The 23,758-nt window shown below is 37.3% G+C and overlaps 1 protein-coding gene and 1 pseudogene across 14 annotated transcripts in view; both read right to left on the bottom strand.

Annotated features, from left to right (window-relative positions):
• LOC146399988 (uncharacterized) overlaps positions 1-23,758 on the bottom strand; it is a 460,667-nt gene that overhangs the window by 130,766 nt on the left and 306,143 nt on the right. The gene's annotated exons all lie outside the window — the stretch shown is intronic.
• LOC146399989 (magnesium transporter NIPA2 pseudogene) lies at positions 18,125-18,956 on the bottom strand (annotated as a pseudogene).

The following is a 23,758-nucleotide window of genomic DNA, read 5'->3' on the forward strand; positions in this document are numbered from 1 at the left end:
CGTCTTTTTACATAGGCAAGAATCAGTTCAATTTCCCTAAATAAAAGAATACAACCATTATTCTCTTTCCACCTAAATTTTGCCAACAGCAATGACTTCTCAGCAACAGAATCCCTGCAGTTGGTTAGGGATTATTTTACAATGTGACAAAAGATTGCAATATAAAATTTGTTCCAATTAACATTCTTAAAATGTTTGTTTGCTGGAGGAAGGACTTTCTTTTCTTTAAAGTGCTATGGATTTTCTTTTAACATGTTTTAGTTTAAACCTCCTATTCCAGCTTAATTGGGTTGGCTTTAAATAAGTGTAATGGAGCCAGGAAATTTGGTGTAAGATGGAAACTAGTATGACCAAACCCTTAGGTTGCAAAACTAAATCCTAATCAATGAAAACACTGGGGTTATTTGTTATTGTCCTGCGTTTTATTTGAACATTTCTTTACTGAACTGTAGAATTACATAATCACTTGATCACTCAGTCATTACTTTAACAAATATTTACAAAATGCCCACTTTGTGCAAGATACTATGCTATAGGTACAAAAACAGCTTAAGATCATTTATCCAGAGTCAACCCAAATAAAGAGGTAAACCAAGGCAAGCTTGAATAACCAGAAATAAAGTTTATTTGGCAATAACAAAGGAATTACAGTTCGGGAAATGCAAGCTGCATGCGAGTCTGTGAGTGAGAAGTGCAAAGATGGGAGTCCAGCCATAGTTCAAGTATTAAGTTCACTAACTTGGGGACAGGAGGGATGCTTAGTGAATGTTCCTAGGTCAGGAGAGTTCAGATTTTCTGTCAGCCAGGCCTTCAGAGGAAATCAGTCCCAGATCCTGTTTCATCTTTCTGAGGGCACATGTGTGAGCTTCTCCCTTTTATATCCTCTGGTTCCATTTTTTAATTTAATTTAATTTAATTTTGTTTTATTTTATTTATTTTATTTTATTTTATTTTGTCTTTTGTCCTTTTAGGGCCATACCCAGGGCATATGGAGATTCCCAGGCTAGGGGCTGAATCGGAGCTGCAGATACTGGCCTATGCCAGAGCCGCAGCAATGCCAGATCTGAGCCTCATCTGCGACCTACACCATAGCAACGCCGGATCCTTAAGCAACTGAGTGAGGCCAGGGATTGAACCCGCAACCTCATGGTTCCTAGTTGGATTAGTTTCCACTGCGCCATGGCAGGGTACTCCCTCCTCCAGTTCCATTTTAGATTGAAATCCTCTAACACTAGAAATGTAGTGTCCACTTGTGGCTTTCTAGAGCAGATCTTTCAGCTCTTACCATCTGGGCAAAAACTCTTGAGCCACAGTCCCTTTTCCACTTTGTGAGAGAGATGAATGCCCGCTCCTGATGGAAGCCTGTGGTCCTCACAGAGTTTGATGAGACAGAGACTTGGCATCGTCCTGTCCTTACCTAGGGGGTGAGTTAGCATTTCCAGAGAATTTCTTCACCTTCCTCTGCTACCCTCTTCTTCCCAGCACCAAGGAGTCTTCAGGAAGGTGTTCCAAACAGGAAGTTTAGGAAAGTGCAGGGGGGAAGCTTCTGCTTGGCAGTTTTTCCTGGGTGAAGAGGTGATGTCTAGCTGGAGTGTGAAGTGAAAAATTTTGAAAAGATGAGGATAGACCAGATGCGAGGGTGAGACAGCTTCCGCATTCTTTTCTCCCAGAGGTAAGTAACATCATGCCACAGTTTTATTCTATTTAAAAATTTTAAATTGAGGTACAATTGACAACTTGGAACGCTATTTCATTTCAGGTGTACACTGTCATGATTCAATACTTGTAAATACTGCCAAATAATCACCACAATAAACACCAATCACCTTACATAGTTAGAAAAATTCCTTTACTTGCCATGAGAACTTTCAAGGCTTACTCTCTCAGCAATTTTCAAATGTGCAATACAGTACTATTAATTATAATTGCCATGCTCTACCTTACATCTCCAAGATCTATTACCTAATAACTGGAAGTTTGTATCTTTTGCTTCCCTTCACCCATTTCACTCCCCTCCTCCCATCAGCCTCTGGCTATTCTCTGTGTTTATAAGTACAGTTTTTGTTTTTGTTTTTAGATTTCACATGTAAATAAGATCATACGGTATTTATCTTTCTCTATCTGACTTATTTCACTTAGCATAATGCCCTCAAGGTCTATCCATATTTGTCACAAATAACAAGATTTCATTTTTCTTTATGGCTGAAGAACATTCCATTGTATGTGTATATGTGTGTGTGTGTGTATTGCATTTTCTTTATCCATTAATTTGTCTGTGAACACTTAGGTAATTTCCATATCTTGGCTATTATAAATAATTCTGCAAAGAACATGAGTGCACACATATATTTTTGAATCCGTGTTTTTGTTTTCTTTGGATAAATACCCAGAAGTATTACAGTTGCTGGATCATATGGTGTTCTATTTTTAATTTTTTGAGGAATCTCCATATTATTTTCCATAGTGGTTGCTCTAATTTACATCCCTACCAACAGTGCACAAGAGCTCCCTTTCACCTCATTCTTGACAGCATTTGTTATTTCTTGCCTTTTGAAAAGAGCCATTCTATTAGTGATGTTTCATTGTGGTTTTGAATTGCATTTCCCTGATGATTAGTACCATAGAACATCTTTTCATGTACCTGTTGGCTGGCTGTATGTCTTTAGAAAAAATGTCTTATTCAGATCTTCTGCCTCCCCCCCCCCTTTTATTAAGTCTGTACCCATGACATATGAAGTTACTGGGCCAGGGACTGAATACAAGCCACAGCTGTGACCTGAGCCACAGCAGTTAAATTCTTAACTCACTGTGCCATGGCGGGAACTCCTGTCCATTTTTTAGTCTGATCCTTTTTTGTTTGTTGCATAAATTCTTCATATATTTTGGACTTTTAAAAATATATGTTAAATGTACAAAATGTCAGACATTGTCTTTTTCTAGTGTCTATGAAATCTAGAAATATAAAAATACTAATGAATATAATGAGTTGAGCTAAGAGTCATAGAATCTATTAGCCTGAGTGATAAACTTATTTTATTAAACTAAGCAAGAAATAAAAGGAAAGACATGTTAAGAGCTATTTCCCATTGCCAATGTCAAACCCACTTAAAATCCTCTGCCCCAGATCATCTTTGCACAATTAGCTCCATTTAGGTCACAGTTCAAAGGGTGCTTCAGATAGGCCTTCCCTGACAACCTGATAGAATAGACCTCTCCTCATTCTGCTCCATAGTAGCCTCTTCTTTAATTTGTTTGTAGCAATTACATTTTTCATTTTTTACAAAATTACACACATGATTTTTGTGTGTCCTCTCTCAATCAACTGGAAGGAAGGCAGAGCTCTTGTCTACTTTGCTCACTGCTTCTTCCTCCATAGATGTCTGGAACATGGTAAGAGCTCTGTGATTAGATTTTGAACAAATATATAAAGGAATGGGCATATTTAATTGCTTTGGTTTTCTGTGGTTGTATTCTGCATTGGGACTCCCATGATAGATTCCAACATTTAGATGATAAATGCTTGGCTTATATACTTAACATTCTGAATGCTGAGCCAGCTACTTACTGATCGTCATGGTCCATTTAAAAACATTAAGGGATTTTTTTACTATGATCAGGTTTGTTTTAGACTTTCATGGGTCAAGATTTTCATTGACTAGCATCTGTCTCTTCATTTATAGACTTTGCATCTTCTGTCTTATAGTGTTATCACCTCATTTGGACTGATAACTTGAAATTAGAAACTTTGTTTTACGTAGCTGTTTATCCTGCATATAGCTTGGGTTTTATACTTATGGACTGAGTAAGCGATAAGAGATATAAGTGATCATGAGATGTATGACTTAAGCCTACAGGGTAATGTTACTTTTGTATCCAAATAAATGCACTTGGGCTAAGAGGTCCAGGAAGTGACTAAAACTTAGTTTAATCTAAAACAGACAAGTTATAATTAATAATATCCCTGGTAAATCTGCTTGCATTAGGAAGACTTAATTATGTCCTACTTCACAGCTATTATGCAAATGTGGTATCTCAAAAAACAGACTATATGTTGCCATATTAGTAGAAAATTTAGTGTTCCCTAGGTTTACCCACATAAAGTATTTCTAAAAAACCTGGAGGGAAACTCCTATTTCCCACAATTCCCTCTATATGTTGCCATATTAGAAGAAAATTTAGTGTTCCCTAGGTTTACCCACATAAAGTATTTCTAAAAAACCTGGAGGGAAACTCCTATTTCCCACAATTCCCTCTCACTATTGCTTATCTTCATGGCCAGGCATCTTATTGCAGATGAATTCTACAATCATTTCAAAACTATATTTTCTATCCAATATTCCTGACTTTGTTTTCTTCATGGGCCTGTCTTAACTTCCCCAACCCAGCTATTATTGAGCAGTAACATTTAAGAAACTCTACCAAGGAACGTGGGTGTAACAAAATGGTCACGGCCAACTCATTAATTACCGCCTGTTCCTACATTGAAGATTATATACCTTCTGCTATAAGCATATCTTTCCTACATCTCTCACATCTCTCCTTCCCAAGAGTAACTACAAACCCCAAATCCTTCTCTCAGTTTCAATTGATATCTTTATGGAGATATAGAAGAGATTGAGTTATTGGACCCAATACTTTGCCTTATAGCTTTGCATTCTCTACTACTGAAGTTCCTGCCTCTTGACTTTGAGTTCAGTACGTATTTTGCTTTGGGTAGTAGGATGTTAGCAGCTGCTACATAAAAATCAGCCTGAAAAGTGTTTATGCGGTTGGGCTTGCCTCTTGATGTGCCTTTGCCATAGCCATGTGGAGAATGTGTCCTGAAGAGCCCAGTGGGACCACAAGGATGAAAGCCATGTGAGAAAGACCCATTTGCAGACCTGCAATGTCAGGCAAAACCAGCCCAGCTGACTCATAGATCTGTGAAAATAAAAAACTTTTGTTTCAGTCACTGGGTTTTGAGGTTGTTTGTTATGTATCATGATTGTGGCAAAAGCTAATTTATACAAGATGTAACTCTTTCCATGGTGAAGTCAAATACTGACATCTTTGTGTAAAGTAGTTTGGCTACTTATAGTCCCTAGTATCCCCATTCCAGAGGAGCATTTTGGCTGTACTTTTGCATAATCAAAATGCATGTTAGAACGCTTTCTCAAAATAAAAAAAAAATTTTCCTATAAAGGTGAATTTTTCCTCAAATTGTAGAGACAGAAAATGAAAAACTACTTTTAAATGGCCACTTTTCTAACTCTGAAAAAAAATCTAACAAAACCCTCACTGAGCTCCATGCTCCAGATGAACACCCAGATTTGTCAAAAAGACAAATTAATGGGCAACCTTTTTCTTCCCAATGAAGTATATTTCTCTATAGCTGTCCCCTTTATTTTATAAAAATATTCCTTGGAATAATGATTTTTTAGCATCTCTGTCTCCTTCTACTGGACTCTATCCCCTAAGAGAAGGGAAGGGACCATCTTCTTCATCTTTGTCTCCAGCAGCAATTTCATTGCCTGGTTCATTGTAATTGGTCAACAGTTGTTTGTTGAAATTCTTTATACCCAAATGGGAATCCCATAGTAATTCCTACGAATGGGGGAAAGCTTGACACCTGAGATGACATTAGAGAAGGTTCAGAAAGAAAGTGGTATTGGTAATAATTCTGAAAGATTATATAGGATTGGAGTTGACAGACAAGAGATAGGAATATATTTTAAGTAGGGAGTGAAATGAACAAAATGTAATGACTAGAAAGTGCAAAGCTCATTCAGAACAATTTGGCATAATTTATTTTATAAATATTTATAATTAAAAATTTTTTAGTTATAGAAAATGAAGATAATGTGTTATTGAACACAAAAACCAACCAATACTACCAGAACCTCTTTAGAGTACTGAAGAACGTTCAAGTACAATGAAGATTTGCCCTCCAAAAAGCCATTTTCTTTTCATTAGTATGTTGAAAACTGGTAAGCAACACACTGCAATGACAATTCTACCTATGTTTTAATCCTACCACCCTCAACTTCCCTAAAAATTCCACTGAGACTTGCTTTGATTTATATCAGCATTCTGTATGTCATTATTTCTTATTTCTCAGACTTATATTGAAGCACATTTGAGTCACATGGGTTAAATATATTCATCTATCATTTGTTTTCAGGCCTTATTACATTGGGCCTCAAAATAGTCTCTGTTATTTTAAATTAATAGCTACATTATTAGCAATAGCCAATCACATTGATTCTCTGTCTCAATTGCACTGTGAGGCAGATACCAGATTTAAGTCTTATTTTTTTAGTTGAAGAAACTGAAGCATAGAGAGATTAAATCCTTAAGACATAAAGTACCAAGTCTCTGGGAGTAAGTGTCAACACTATGACTCAAGTTCAGATCTCACTAACACAAACACCAAGCTATTTTGAACTGAATTTATACATATGGTGTGGAAGACATATAGAAATGACTGTATACAGACAGACTTTCTATTTCAGTCCATGGTCAACTGTTATTACAACACAAAGTGATGTGTTATATATTACATAAATACATTATATAAATTTATGTATATGAATGTGTGTATATAGGGTGTTTTGCCTTTCTTACTTCCTCATGATAAAACTTGAAGAATAATTGTTTCTGTGATACATGAATTGCAAATGTATTTTTTTCATTTTGCAGACCCTGGAATGCTCATTTACCCCTCTTTAGCTTGAGAGTTACAATACCCTCATGGCCAGCCAGAGTGAGCCTGCTGCTGCCACCTTAAACTCAGTGCTTAAAGAATTTCATAAAAAATTGAAATTCCCACCTTTATTCAAGCTTGTCAGGAAATCTCCCCATAGCCCTTTGTATCTGAAAATGCATTATAACCTGTTTAAAGCACTGTGGGAAATAGCTTTACATTTTTTCAGTTGCACATAAAATCACTTTGTGAACTGCCAAATGAAAACTGGGAAACTCAGTGAATGGAGCTGCCTCCTTCAAAACCTCCTATGTGAAATGGAGCTTCCATGTTCCCTGCTTAAATAGCTAATGTGGTTACTTTATCTCTTCACTTTACTCTTAACTAGAAATTAGGAATTCTTTAAGAAATGCTCATTAGTTAAAGTGAGACAACCAGTGCTCACTAGCAGAAAGGAGACAACAAATATCCCTCCAAAAGTTATTCTCACACAGGAAGGGTTGAGAGCTGAAATAAACTGTATTGGAGCAGAGGGGTTTTTTTTTGGTTGTTGTTCATTTTTGTTTTTTTGGTTTTTGCTATTAAAATTAGGTTGGTATTAATCTAAACTAGATTATTTTCCAATGTTAGTTGTAATCCTGAGGACTATCACTAAGAAAGTGACTCCAAAAATATAGTAAAATAAACAACAATGGTACACTAAAAATATCTATTCAACACAAAAGGAGGCAGTGATGGATTAACCAAGTAATTAAAAAGAAAGAAAGAAAGAAAGAAAGAAAGAAAGAAAGAAAGAAAGAAAGAAAGAAAGAAAGAAAGAAAATGGCAGGTGTAAATATTACCTTGTCAGTAATTACGTTAAATGTAAATAGATTAAATATTCCAAATAAAAGCTAGAGATTTGCAGAATAGATTTAAAACAATAATCCAACTACTTGTTGCCTTAAAAAGATACTTTATATTCAAGAATACAAATACGTTGGAAGCAAAAAAGATGGCAAAAATACACCATGCAAGCAGTAACCAATAGACAGCTGGTAGGTATACCAATATCAGGGGGAAAAGGAGTTTTTGACAAAAACTCTTAACAGAGATAAAAAATATTATAAAAGGTTCAATCTATGGTCAATCTGTCAGGAACACATAAAAATTATAAACATAAATGCATCTGATAACAGAACACCAAAGTACATAACCAAAAACTGACAGAACTGAAGGAAGAAATAGACAATTCAGAAATTATGGTTTAAGCCTCAACATCCCACTTTCAATAAAGGATGGAATAGGCAGAAGGTCAATATGGAAATGGAAGACTTGACCAACACTATAAGTTAACTAACTAAACCTACCACTCATCTATAGAACAGTCCAATCAACAGTAGCAAAATACACATTCTTCTCAAAGTCACATGGAACAATCTCCAGGATAGATTATATGCTGGCCATAAACAAGTCTCAATACTAAAGAGGACTGAAATCATATAAAGTATATTCTATGACCACAATGGAATTAAATTAGAAAAAAAGTATTATTAAGAAAGTTGAAAAAAGTCACAATTATATGGAAATATTTTAAAAATGTACTCATTAAAAAACCAATGAGTCAAAGGAGAAATGAAAAACAAAAGTAGAAACTACACTGAAAAATTATATACATCATATTGAAAACTAGGGGATACAGCTAAGTCAGTGCTTAGAAGAAAATGAATAGCCCTAAAAGACCTATATTTTAAAAGTAAAATCTCAAATCAGTAACTAACCTTCCACCTTAGGAAACTAGAAACAGGAGAGTAAACCCAAAGGAAGCAGAGGAATTAAGAAAAAAGATGATGACATTTGCAGTGACATGGATGCAACTAGGGATTCTCATATTAACTGAAGTAAGTCAAAAAGAGAAAGACAAATATGATATGATATCACTTATATGTGGAATCTAAAATATGAAACAAATGAATCTATATACAAAATAGAAACAGACTCACAGACATAGAGAACAGACTTGTGGTTGCCAAGGGGGAGGGGGAAGGAGTGGTATGGATGGGGAGTTGGGGGTTGGTAGATGCAAACTATTTCACTTAGAATGGGTAAACAATGAGGTCTTACTGTACAGCACAGGGAACTATATCCAGTCTCTTGGGATAGACCATGATGGAACATAGTTTGAGAAAAAGTATGACTGGGTCACTATGCTATATAATAGAAATTGGCACAACACTGTAAATCAACTGTAATTTAATTTAAAAATAAAAAATAAATAACTTTAAAGAAACTGATTCTGAAGCTAACACCCATTCTTGGTTGAAGACTTGAAAATGCATAAAATAACAAAAATGAAATTGGTAATTCTAAAAAAAAAATTGTTTTCAGTGTTTAAAGTCAAGACCATTCCAAAGAATTTAGGGCATGATTTTAAAAGTCAATTTCCTTTTCACAAATGACCAAAATACTACTAAGTTGAGTTAAATTTTTTTTTTTTTTTTTTTTTTGCTATATCTACCATTAAATCTAGAGCTGGAATTTAGAGTTGTTGTGTCCAATCCCTTAAATTCATGGACCAATGAACTCAAGCCTAGAGGGACAGAGTGAGTAGTGTTAAGCCACATAGCTGTGGTCATGACTTAAGAGTACAGTGCACTTTGTTCTGTAAACAATTTAATATTTTAAAAATGCAAGTACTATGTGAATATACTCCTATGAAAACTCAAACATTACAGATATAGGCATTCTGATAGACATTCCTACCATTCATCTATCTATCTATCATAAAGAGAAGAAAAAGTGAATATCCCCTCTATCCACTATTCTCAATTTCATTCTACTTCTCAAAGATTTGATGGAGATCTTTCCAGACATTTTTAAAATTCTTGAAGTTTACATTAAAATTTTTATTTTAGTACATCTTCAACTTTTTTTTCTCTTTTTTTCCACTTAACCATACGTCCTAGAGATAATTTCATGTAAACACATAGAGATCTGCTTGTATTTGTATTTTTAACCTCTACCTAATAACATAATCTGGACATAATTTACTTAAAGCTTCTTTTTTGAAGGGCATTTAATTTTTTTAAAATATCTCTTGCTTTCACAAATGATGCTACAATCAACATTTCTGAATATACACTTTTGTGCAAATGTGCAAGTGTTTCTGGAGGGCAGATAACCAAATATCGAATTGCAGGGTTAGAGGGTGTGCATACACAGTCGTCCTCAGTATCCATGGGGATTTGTCCCAGAACACCAAAATTTGTGGATTCTCAAGTCCCTTATAAAAAAATGGCATGGCATTTGCATATAACCTAGGTGTAGCCTCCCATATATATTAAATCACCTCTAGTTTATTTATAATACCTAGTACAATGTAAATAGCATGTAAACTGTTGTAAATACAGTGTAAATGTCATGCAGCAAATTTAAATTTTGCTTTCTGGAACTTTCTGAAATTTTAAATTTTTCTCTGAATATTTTTGCTTCAAGGTTGGTTGAATATACAGATGCAGAAATCTGTGAATACAGAGGGCTGACTGTGCTTCCAAACTGTCCTCCGAATAGACTATACTATCACCTTTAATATGATAGGCAGAATACGCTCCTCTCAAAGATGTCCACATCCTAATTTTGAGAATCTGTGAATCTGTTACCTTATCTGGCAAAAAGGGACTTTGTAGATGTGACTAAGGTTAAAGACCTTGAGATAGGGAGATTGTCCTGGATTATCTGACTGGGCCCAGTCTAATCACATGAACCTTTAAAAACAGAGAATCTCTACCAGCTGTGGTTAGAAAGGGAGTTGTGACTGCAGAAGAATGATCAAAGAAACGCAACATTGCTGGCTTTAAAGATGGATGTAGGAGGCCAGGTATGCTGGTTTCCTCTAGAATCTGGAAAAAGGAAGGAAATGGATCTTCCCCCCGAACCAGGCTCCAGAAAGGAGTGCAGCCCAATCAGAAACCTTGATCTTAGCCCCGTGAGATTCCTATTGGAATTTTGACCAATAGGTCCATGACCGTAAGATGATAATTTTGTGTTGTTTAAGCAACTAAGTTTGTGGCAATTTGTCACTGCAGCAATAGAAAAAAATATGTAATTTAAGAGAATAGTCATTCCTTGAAATCCTTGACATTAGACATTTACCATTTTTTTTAAACTTTTGCATATCTTAAAATGGTGAGCCACTACTGCTTTCGTTTGAATTTCCCTGATTCCTGATAACGGTCAGCTTCTTTTCATAAGTTCTTGACATTTTGAATTTCTTCTGTGACTTTGTAGAGACTAACGTAGGTTCATTCCTCTGTTGGACAGTTTAAAATTTCTGATTGGTTTGTAGAGTCTCTTTATATTTTTACATTCTGATATTAGTACTTTATAGCCTTTGCTTGTTACATATGTGCCAAATATTATTTCCCAAATTGTCACTTGTCATTTCACTTTCTCATCACTCATTATACTTGATTGGAGTTGCTTGACCTGACTCACAGTTTCCTAACTCATCACCCAGTGCTGTCTGCGGGTCAATGCTACCTGCAGGTGCCATACACTAGGATGTGGTTGGGAATCATTTATTCTGGTGAACTACTCCAAGGTTGAATAGATCAGAATACAGCCTAACTCTATAGGGAAGAAGAATTTTGTTTGTCTGTTTATTTGTTCATTTGTTTGTTAATGGAAAGAACACAGTAGAGAAGGTTGCCTTCTTATGGAAAGAATCCACAAATCCTATAACATCGATGAACTGAACAGCTGATAGACTGATTGAGATGATAGACTTTTTTTTCCCCCTCAGATACTACACGACCTATTGTACTGAACAGTTGAGCATTTGGCCAACATGTGTTTAGGGCCAGCTCTATTCTGTTTTTACCCTATTCTGTTGTCACTAAACCAAAACTTCAAAAAGGAAATGTCTTGGGAACCTGATGTATATAAAAGTACATTTAAAACACAATTCATGAATGAAAAGATTGAAATTTAAAGTTAATATTTATTGATGGATTACGGTGTGCCAACCTTCTCACTGAATCCTCACAGTAATTCTGTAAGGTGCACATAATCTGTATCCAGTTATACAGATTAGAAAACAGAGGCTCAGAGAAGCAAGCAACTTGCTCAAGACAGCAGTAAATGATGGAACCTGAACTTGAACCAGACCTATCTGACCCAAAAGTCTTTACCACTATGAATATGCCATATCTCACATCTGAGTCTTAACTATCCTACAATAAAAACTCTCTGGTAATATGAATTAGTAAGACATTCTGAATTATACCTTGTTTAATTACTTTTGAGGATATGCAGAGAAATGAGGAACCAGGCTACAGTGTTCAATAGAAGAAAGTTAACAACAACAACAAAAAACCAAAATCCAAAAATTTGATGAAATGGACAGCAGTGATTTGTAATTAGTCATTGGTTTATCAGTTGATTACCCATTGATGGATGTTTCTGAAATAATGAAGGCCTCTTGAAAACTAGCTTTCCCATTCCTCTGTAATCTTATTTACCCTATAATTTGTAAAATAAATATTTTATTCAGAGGTAATAAATACAGAAACTTCATTATAGCTCCTGATTTATCTCAAATGCAGGAATTGTGTAATCCAAACTGAGCCTTGCATTCCTGGTTTCACCTTGATAGGCCTCTTGGGGTGGCGGGTAGGGAAAGGGTGTTGGGGTGATGAGGTGGGGACAGTGGCAGGGAAAAGGCAATCAGCTGCAAGTGTGACAGATATAGTGCACTGATTGCTTTCTGGAGAGAAAATCGATTCTGGGGACATTTACAGCCCATTCAGTAGTTGTCAGAAAGCCTGGGGCTGCAGCAGAGCCCAGGCTGGCCTTGCCCTTCAGTCCTCCTGCCCTGAGGGGGCTCCAGGACAAGCATCCTGGCCTGTTCAGTCCCTCACTTATCTCACAAAATCTTAGAGTCTCTGCTCCCAGAAAAGGTTAAATCAGCTTCTTCAATAAAAATTCCTTTCCCTATATCATTCTAGAAGAAATTAACCGCTTTGCTGCCAAGAAAGACCCAGGCCTCATTTTGATGAAATAATGGAAAAGTGTATGTGTGTGTGTGTCTGTTCCTTTTTCCTTTTAAATATTGCAAAGGGCACCTGATTAGAGTTGAGGTAAGACTCCTGGTTTGCTATTTGTTTCTTTGTTTATCCCATTTTCTACAGACCCAACCTTCATATTTTTCAATTACAGTGGTACCCACTCCCTAAAGTTTCTGTTATTAAAGATGTCCAGGGTGTAGTAGACACAGGTTGTTTAGCAGAATTCCTCCCTGGGGGGAACCACCGGCCCCCAGTCTGTGTCCCACTTGTGCTGCCACTACTCTGAGAGATGGAATCAGGAGGCTTACCGGTCACTGAGAATGAGCCCTGGCCCTGACCCCAAGTCATTGCTTCCCAGAAGGGCTTGATCCCCAGAAGGAGTGGGACGAAAATGTCAGATTCCTAGCTGGGGTTCCTGCGAAAGCTGGAAGGAAATTCTGTTTTTGGTCTTATAGGTCATTCTATTGGAAGAAGTGAAATGAGCTTACCAGTGGCCATATTTTTGAGCTGTATGAGGGAGGAAGCTGTTTTGGATGAAAAAAAAAAATGAGGAGAAACCATGGGGGATGCAGAAGCAAGGGAGGGACACTGCACGCACTGCCTGAGGCCCCAGATCAGCTACGTCTCAGCTCTACCTATAGGTTCCCAGTGATGGATCCTCTGGCTTATGCAAGTGTCTATGTATTCTGTCACTTTTTTTTTTTTTTTTTTTTTTTTTTTGTGGAAGTGACAATGCTGGATCCTTAACCTGCTGAGTCACCGGACTAAGGAATCTGAGTAAAGCCTTCTTCCATATATATTCAAACACCTATTTTCCCCTTTCCCAGCTTTTACAAAATAGGCTCATTGTATACTTTCTATATACATCTTTACAATTTGCCTTTTCACTTAATGCATTGTTGGCACTTTTCCAGGTGGTACATTAGAGCAGCCTCATTCTTTTGAGAATAGCAAAGTGAGCCATATGAACGTGTTGGCCCTCTGTTTGTTTTTACGCTATTCATTGATGAGTGGACATTTTGTTGGTTTCCCAGTTTTTGATATTACAACCCAGTCTGCAATGTATGTCTTAATAAAAATATCTTTAGGCACTTGGGTAAGTATTTTTATAAAATAAATTCATGGCAATGCTATTTCTGGGTCAACAATTTCATGGACTTTTTCATAGAAATTTCATAGAAATTACCAAATTACCCTCCAGGAACGTTGTGTCAATACGAGGCTCGCAGCAACAGCATACATGAAAAGGGCCCTTTTTCTACACTCTCACTAAGGTGTGTGTATACTATTACTCTTTTTAATCTTTGGCAATCTCTGAGGTAAATATATACCTCATTGTCTTCAGATGTGATCTTTAAATATTAGGGGGCTGAGACTCTGTCCTTCTGCTTAATGGTTATATGTGTTTCCTCATCTGGGACATACTTGTATGTACCCCTTGCCTATTTTCTGCTGGAGTCTTTTATGTTTTTTCCCTGGTGGTTTGTAACATCATACATTAAATGTATTAGTACACTGCCTGTTAATATAGCTTACCATTTTTTAAAAAGTCCATCTCATTTTTTAAAAAATTCCTATTTATGAACTCTTCTGCTAGGCAGAAATTTTGATTTTTGCATAACCCAATATATAAATATTTTCCTTTTAAATTTGTTTAAAACCCCCAATAATGTTATGAATCTACTCCTAACACTTATTACCAAATATTTTAATAGCCACCTAAAGAATTCAATTTTGGAGTTCTCTTGTGGCTCAGCGAGTTAAGATCTAACGTTGTCACTGCAGCAGTTTGGGTCACTGCTATGGCGCCAGTTCAATCCCTTGCCTGGGAATTTCCCCATGTTGTGAGTGCAGCCAAAAAGAAAAAAAATTAATTTTATTGGCTAGAAGATTATGTGTTAACATTTTCAGGCTACTATATGTAATTAGTAATAATTTTGTGAGAAAATTACTATATGCCTGTTTTCAAACTGTTCTATTTCAATGTATGTGGTAATTTTCACTCAGGAAAGTTTGTTTGTAGCTCACTCTTCAATTAAGTAATGATGAGTAAGAGTTGAGGTGAGGCCTAATGGGTTGGGTGCTAGCCCATCACAGCCACCTTTTGGTGAATGACCTTGGGTAAATCACGTCAGCCCTCTGGACTTCATGATCTCCATCTTGAAAGGAGAGGGTTGGATGAAATAAGCTCTGAAAATATTTCTAGTACCTAACTTTCAAGAGTCTATGAATTTTTTGCTCATATTTTTATTCATTTAAATCTTGTACTAAGAGTTCCCATCGTGGCTCAGTGGTAGCAAACACGACTAGTATCCATGAGGATGCAGGTTCAATCCCTGGCCTCACTCTGTAGGCTAAGGATCTGGGTTGCCGTGAGCTGTGGTGTAGGTTGCAGACACAGCTCCAATCTTGCATTGCTATGGCTGTGGTATAGGCTGGCAGCTGCAGCTTCAACCCCTAGACTGGGAAATTTGATATACTGCAGGTGCAGCTCTAAAAAGCAAAAACAAACAAACAAACAAACAGAAAACTTCTACTAAATGATAAACCATTTTCTAATGCACGGTAAATACCATTCAATTTTTTTTAAGAATTTTTTTTTTGGGAGGTGAAGGAAATTATATTTATTATGTGCCTACCAGTTTCCAGGCATTGTACATGTCTTGCTTGATTTTGTTTTCAAAACAAAACTTTTGAGATGGAGGATGTAACCTCATTTTACAAATGTGGAAACTACAGCTTACTGAAGTTACGTGATAGAATAAGTGGGTAGCCATATGCAAAAATGAACTAAAATACACATTGACCCTTAACTAATATCATATATAAAATTTAACTCATCATGGCTCACAATCCTAAATGTAAGAGCTAAAACTATAAAACTTCTAGAAGAAATCACAGGAGAAAATCTTAGTGATCTTGAATCTGGTAAAGACTTTAAAATGTGACACTGAAAGCACAAACCTCAAAAGAAAATGTCAATAAATGAGACTATCAAAATTTAAAATATTTGCTCTTCAAACAACACTGCTATGAAAATGAAGAGTCAAGCCACAACCCAGAAGAAAATATTTGCAAGACCCATATATCTGACAAAGGAATTGTGTCTAGGCTATATGAAGAACTCTTATGAACCATTAACAAAATAAACAAACCAAGGAAAATTGGTAACATTCGAATACATACTTCACTAAGAAAAAGAAATATGGATGCCAAATAAAAATATCAAAAGAAGTTCAACATCATTAGCCATCAGGGGAATGCAAATCTAAACCACAATGAGATATCACTTCACTCACTTAGAATGGCTACAACTGAAAAAAGCTGACTTCCAAGTATTGAAAAGGACATGAAGGAGCCAGAAATCTCAAATACTGATGGTGAAAATGCGAAAGGGTAGAACTGCTTTGGAAAACTTGCAGTCTCTTAAAAATGCAAACATACACTTATCTATGATGCAAGAGAAAAGAAAGCATATGTTTATACAAAGATTTCTACATAATGTTCATAACAGCTTTATGAATAGAAATTAAAAACTGGAACTATCTCAAATGAGCGTCAGCAGGTAAAAGGATAAACAAACTGGTATATCCTTATAATGAAATTAAATAAATAGACTTATCTGGAATAAAAAGGAATAAGTAGGATAAAAAGGAATAAAATACTGATACACACAACATGGATGAATTTCAAAATAATTAGGCTGAGTGAAAGAAATCAGACAAAAGAGAGAAGACATTTATATAAAATCTTATAACAGAATCTATAGTGATAGAAAGCAAATTAGTGGTTGTCTAGGGAGAGAGAGATTACAAAAGAGCATGAGGAAACTTTTGGTGGCAACAGATGTGTTTATAATACTGATGGTGGTGATGGTTTCATGGATGTTTACATCCAACAAAACTTATTAAATCATACACAAATATATGCAGCTTTTTTAGTTCTATTTTACCCACAATAAACTTGCAAAAATGGATATATTCAGAGAGAATTTCTTTGACTCACGGTAACAGATAAAGGTACTAGTTATAAAGATAACTAACATCAACTTCTTTTAAATCAAAGATTTTGCCAAGTTTCCAGCCTTCTCTTCTTTTTTTTTTTTTCTTTTTTAAGTTTTAAATAGACAGCTTAGTTACTTATACATAAAGAAAATGCTTCTTAGTTAATCATGGCTTGCATATACTAGTGTTCCCATATCATATATCCTTTGCATTAAAATGTTTCATTAACCCCAGAATGATTTTAACTGCTATCACCCAAACTGGTGAGAAATTAATCTCTTAGGCATAGAGAGGAATGTTGGGTGTGTGAGATTTTTTTTTAAATCTAGAGCATAAAAAGTGCTTAAGATTCTTTGCCTAAGCTAAGAGCTTAGAATAATTTCACCCAGGTATTATCTGCAAAAAAAAAAAAGTTTTCATTTTCTTAAAAAATGAAAACTCTCACCTTTGATAATGAGATTTTTTAACATAAACATAACCTCTCCCATCTTTTTCTTGAACTGATGATTTGTAAGCAAACATCTCATGATCTTTAAGATGAGAGCTGCCTCAAGGTAGTTATGCGTGAGGACACACGTATTGTGTCTTCTCCTGGCACTGCCCTTTCTCTAAACATTTTCAGAAGTTCTTGGTAGAGTCATCTCTGAGCCAAAAGGAAAACTGGTCTCTCCCTTACAGTTACAAATCATCCAAATTGTTATTACAAAGTTTGATAACCTACTCCATCTACCAGGCCTGGTTCCACATCATTTCAGACTATTTTCAAAAATCCTCCCAAATTAGTTCCCCCAAACAACCAAAAAATTTGCAACAATAGTTTGAAAAAATTCTACTTTTATTTGACTAATAGGTTGCTTAACCAATATCCTGATGCAGGGACATATTTTTTAAATTTTTGACTATAAATAAATAGGCATTTTATCTTTTATATTTATAATTGTTATAATTGTGTTTGTTCTTCATAGGGGAATCAAGAGTTAAAACACATATACAATAATACAATATTAATAAAAAATGGAAACTGGTCACATACTAAGGTAATTTTTGTTAACTGTCATAATTTAAGTATAGAAAATTAACTTTTTGCCATCCAAGAAATGTTAAGCGAAATCTTCAAAAAAGATTGTCCCTAGAGAATAGCATTTAAGAGGACAGTGTCACTTTCAACGTGTCCTGAAATTCTAATTCATTTGGTAGCAGAATTATAGAACAACGTTTTAATTAAATTTGCTTCTCACAAATCTGTCAGATATCCATTTCTTTGGGAGATTTCTTTCACCAGTTTGCTGTTCAATTTCACAGGTTAAGCCTATTCATTACTATTAAGAATATTAGAGATATTAAGAGTATTAGAGAGATTGCATTCACTCCTTTTTCAAAAAATACAGGCAGTCTTACCAGACTAGATGGAAATCGTCTTTAAAGGCATGTAGTCATGACGTCCCCGTGATGATTTTAAGGAAGCTACTCAAAGGACCAATGATATCATCAATGGGCACATCTTGCCTCTCCTTGAAAAGAAGAGGTGAGCAAGCTACAATCGAAGCTATGAAGAATACATGATCCATTGGAGTTAGAAGGGTTCAATACATCCAGGGCTCTGTTTAGATAACTAATCTGTGTGCTTACACAGAATATGAGGTTTAGCAGCAGAATTCAGGCCAAGGATACAGGATTTTCAGCAGAAAGTTCTTTAAAGCAATGCCCATGCCTTTAACATAGCTGACTAAAAGCACTCCACTTATGGAATAACAAGAATGTTTGTTTTTGTGGTGAGTTCCTAATGAAGATTAATATCAAGGCTACAGCAACCACAAGTATAGCAAAACCCACAAAAACTGTATCAATCACCTCGCTTGCAAGAGATTTTTTCCAATGTCTCTATGTCCTCTTCTTTTGGGACACAAATGACTGTAACTGTAGATGTTAACAAGAGCCCTGAGGAATCTTAATGGAGGCCCTCAGGTGACTGGTCCAAATGCCTAGGCAGTGAAGTTGGCCACCTCACCAGCTCCCCTTGAGAGTGGTCCAGCCACCACAATGATTCTTTAAGACTTGCATGACCACTCTGACCTACTTTCATGGATCCTATTCTGGTAAGTTGCAGGAGACCTTGTTTTTGTTGGTTTTATTTCGAAATGCAGTTTCCCCAATAAAAATACTGGAGCACACAGGCAATCCCAGACCAACATAAAACTCATAACCAAATCCTTCTGGATGTAACATTTGCTCCTGAAGAAGCTCCTATAAACCACACTGACCACAAAAGAAGAGAAACTATTGGTGTTGGGGCAAGTGTGATTCAGTCTTCAAATCTCAGATTTTCACATTCCCATATAGGTTACCCAGCTCCCTCATTCTCTGCCTGGCATCCGACCTCCCAACCTGTTCTTACCTATGTACAGTGGGAAGTGAGCACAGCCAGGGCTGTGGCTGGCCTCCTCTCCATCAAAAAGTGACAAGTTGTACCTTTCCAGGATGATCCCCAGCCACCTTTGTTACCACTGCTAGAATGAGATTATATCCTAGTGGCACCTAGTTCTGGGCCATGTAAAAATAGAGTCACTAGATATATATTTTGTGGTTGAAATGAATGTACACTTGGCTATAAAGCTCAATTTAAAAGAGAAGTGTTCCCATCAAGTATGTAGCCTCTCAAACTGATTACTTAAAAGTTGGCCTGAATTTGTATATTTATCTGTATAATTGAATTGCCCAGTGAGATCTGATTTTAATATACTCAGGCCAAAAAATCCTAACCCAGGAGGTGCAGAAGGAGAGAACCATCACAGAAGGCTACCTTCTTCACAATGACCCTTTCAGAGTTGTTAATTTCCAATTGCCAGTATAAGGAAATAAGGGTCACTGGTTATTTTGTTTGAGTATCTAGGCTCTGATAAATGGCTAGGCAAATTGTCAGCCTTTTCCTTTTCCATCTCCCCTCTTTAGCTTTCTTGGGTAGTACTTGGTGCCACCCTGTGAAAGAAAGCTGTCTCTGAGAAGAAAACCAAAACACCTTCATGAGATGCTCCTCTACCAAGAAATACTTCCAAGAAGAGTTTAAAGATCATTTGTTTTTGCTGATTTTTCTAGCAACTTGTCTCCCCACTCCCACTCCCTTTTCCTGCTGTCAGCACAAGCCCTCTGTATATTTCACAGAGCCTTGCTTCACTCTCAGACACAGCCTAGAGAAACCATATCCCTGAGTGACGGGATAGCCCAGCATCCATACTCTGGAAGCCCTGGCCTTTTCTCTTCAGGGATATGGCAGGGAATAGCTTCGGGCTATGTACCTGTGTGGAAAACGGAGGCACCTTTGCTGACACTGCTCTCCCACATCTCGTCATTGTAAGATGAAACTTGCTGTGTTACTAATCCAGAAAGGCAGCTGGAATTTTCATCTATCTGCTGTCAGATGCACGGCTAATGTCATATTGGATTATATGATAATAGTGAAGTAAATACTTTAATGGCTTATCTCAACCACACTGTAGATAGAAGAGTGAAGCAAAGAGGGCTAGGTAGCTATCCAGAGAGAAGCAGGAGGGCTGGATTTAGGAGCCATGTATTCAGGTGAAGGACTGATTTTGGTCTACTTCCTAGATCATCATTCGTGGAGTATGAACCAGGCTTATTCTACCCAGTAGCACTGACTTTCTAAGTTGATATATGTTCTATGTAAAAAAACAAAAAACAAAAAAAACAAAAAAAAAAACCTGTAAGGAAATAACCTTCATTGCTTGTCATCTCTGAGAGAGCCTGTCTCCATAATGAATTCTTTTTCCCAGGGTGATTCTCAAGGGGAGGGGGGTACCTATGAAGAGGCAATACTTTTCTCTTACTTTGTCTCTCCCAAAGAACCTAGGAGAGAGACCTAAATATACTGGCTGTTCATTTAGTGATGAGGTATATGGTTGTTGCTCTTTACCTGACAGAGCTAACCTGGGTCCTCACTCTCAAGAGGGAGTCAGGAAGAAGAAAACCGTGCTGAGCTCATGAATGAAAACCCTGGGTTCAAATCCAGATGCTGACTTCACCAACACCGTTAACTTTCTGGCCTTCACATCCTCATTTGTAAACTGCAAGGTATACTATGCCACTCAGAGAGTGAATCAAGGGAGATGAGGGATGAGAAAACTCTTCATATGTAGGAAAAGAGATGTTAAAAACATAAGGCTTTTATTACCACTGACTAGCACAAGGGTTTCCGATCTGGCTGATTGTCAGAGGTGTATGGAAATTTATTGAAAATATAGAATTCCGGGTCCCTACCCAGACCTACTGAATTAGAATCTCTGGAAAAGAGGTCATTTTCCAAAAGGCCTGGAAATCTGTACTTTGGGAACTTCGTGAGCAATTCTGATGCTCACTCAGGCTTAGGAATCACAGTGCCAGGATTTGAACTTCTTATAGACTGGACCTATTTATCTTAGCATTTTAAAACCTCCACACCTGATATATGGTATTTATATAACCAAACAATGACAAAATATTCACTGGACAAATATTTACTGAGGACATACCATGTGCCAGGCATAGTGCTAGCCACCAGGGAAATGCATAGCACAATGCTGGTCTGTACTGAACACAGGCTCTGTGTGTTGGTGGTATGGGTGTCATAATGCAGGTACAACAGTTATACTGCAGTATGCTCACTACTACCAGAGAGCTCCAGCCATTGAAGGATTTTCATCAGTCCTTTGATATGGTCTGAGGTTGTCGAACTTGTCAGTCTTGCCTTTATGTTTGACACCTGAGAATATTCTATTTTCAATGTTTTTTTATGGGCAATATTTCCTGCAAAAAATACTGAGAAGCTTTAATGAAAACATTGTGTGGATTTTCCCATAGGTCCAATTTCATGTTTCCTCCTGATCAGTTTCCTTGGACTCATGAAGAATTTTTTTTTACACAAACAACATGTTGGGGGCAAATAAGAGTGGAAATATTAAGTCTAAACACCACAGGTACAGACCAAGAGTTACCAAAGGACATGCCATGAAAGGGGAGAGGGAGAAACAAGATCTCCTGGGAAGTCTCACTCCAAGATGAAATGAATTTTCAAAATATAAAGAGGTTGCAAAGAGAAAAGTTAAAATTCCAATATCTGTCTTGGGATATGAAGAACAGTAAGTGTTCTTAATTCAACCCAAACATGGCCGTTCGACCCCAGTGTCTGGCTGACCCTAGCAAAGCTGGCTGACCCAAGTTTTGCCCATCCCTTGAACCAAACTTGAACACAATGTAAGCCTAAAGTCATTTGGAAGATCATTTGAAAATATTTTCCTCTCTTTGTCTTCTGGTTCGGACTGAGAATGCTCTGAGGAGAGCCATGTAGAACCACAGGGGAGAGAGAGCTCATTCTTTCTATGTTTATGTGTGCTTTTATGATGATTTCCCTTCAAGTGTTGGCCGGCGAAGGAATGATGAGCATTGAGAGGCTCCTTGGTTTGTGCAGGGTGGTGTGAGCAAATCACATTCCCATTGGACAATGTGATTGGAGAAGAAGCACTAGATTCAAACCGTAGTTCTGGGGTCCTGCTCTAAGTCAGCCATTCAAAACATGCTGCTGAAGGAAGTAAGGAGAGAATAAATGAAGGAAGGCTGACCAGGTCTGATTAAGACATTTCACCAAACATGAGATTAAACTACAGCAACCACAGAAGTCAAGGATCAGGAGGTTACCACCCTAGGGGTGTAAACATATCCCAGATGCTGGGCAAGAAGTGGAAACTTAAGATGTAGCCCCTGCTATGCATTCACAATCTGAGCCATCAATTTGGAATTCCATAGGCAACTCATAGAAGGAGAGGTCTGGTATTGGATCTGCATCAGAGAGGTGTCAGGACTCTGGCTGAGCCTTGAAGGGTCAAGAGGATTGGAACAGATGGAAGAGAGGGGAAGAAAGTACCTTAAAGTAACAGACTGAGAAAAAGCACAGAAGGCATTTAAACCACGATGATAATGTTCAGGAGCCAGCAAGCTGACCGGGATGAATGAGGGAGGGCCTGGAAGGTAGTCGGGGAGCTGGTGGGCCTTGAAATGACAAAGGAACCAGGACTCGGTACAGCAGGAGCTCAAGAAGGAACAAAGCGCCACCAGAGGCTCTTGAGCTGAAGCACAATGTCCTTGGGTGCCTTGTTTGGGAGAGTGGGCACTGCCTACCCACCTCTTGGCCGACTCCTGCTCCTTTGCATGGCTGCTGAGGTTGGATGGAAATCCAGAGAACATTTCTGTTGCTCTCCCAAGTGAACAGATCCACGGATGTGTGGGGCAAGCCCCCCTTACACTCCCTTGTCTGAAAATTAACCAGCATGATGGAGACGAGATCACACACTCAAAACAAACCGAGAGCCTCTTCCCTCTAATATGATTTGCCAGATGACAGATGATCCCAATCCCTGTAATTACTTAGATACTTTAATTGACTTTCAGTGGCAGTAATAAGTAACTGGAGTTCAAGCTTGTAGAATTTCCTTCCTAATTGTCGCTGTTAAACTACTCATTACAGGGATAAATAACACACCACTTTATTTAAACCGTTTCCTCCATACATGTAAATTCCAGCGGAAGTGTCCCAGTATTTGCAAGCCCGGAGGAGAGCTGTTTGGGGGCCCGCAGCCTGGTGGTGCACTGTCTAGATTGCTGCTCAAGCTGGCTGGCTGCTTTATTTGAATTAGCAAGCTACAAGTTTCCAACACTGACGCACTTCCTACTGCTTTGGATTTAAAAGGCTGTAGAAAGGATAATTGACCACAGCTTGTCAGCAGGAGAGATTTACTGTCATTAGTGCAAACTCAGATGAATTACTTTAATATCATGGAATATAAAAAATAGCCAGATAGTTTCCTTTCTCGGTATGTTAAGAGTACTTAAACAGCTTTTCACACTTCACTTCTGCATTTGGATGTAAAGGAGGGAGGAAACCATAAAAGGCCCCTGAATGGGAGTGGAAGGGAGAGTAGGACTAACTTGGCCGAGGTAAGGAAAGGTGGATTTCAATTCTCAGATGAGATCCAAGTCAACAG

This window comes from Sus scrofa, chromosome 9 (assembly GCF_054392235.1).
Source record: "Sus scrofa isolate SSC_HxYL_T2T_F1_AM1 chromosome 9, Sscrofa_HxYL_maternal_Yorkshire_Landrace_v2.0, whole genome shotgun sequence".
Taxonomy (NCBI): domain Eukaryota; kingdom Metazoa; phylum Chordata; class Mammalia; order Artiodactyla; family Suidae; genus Sus; species Sus scrofa.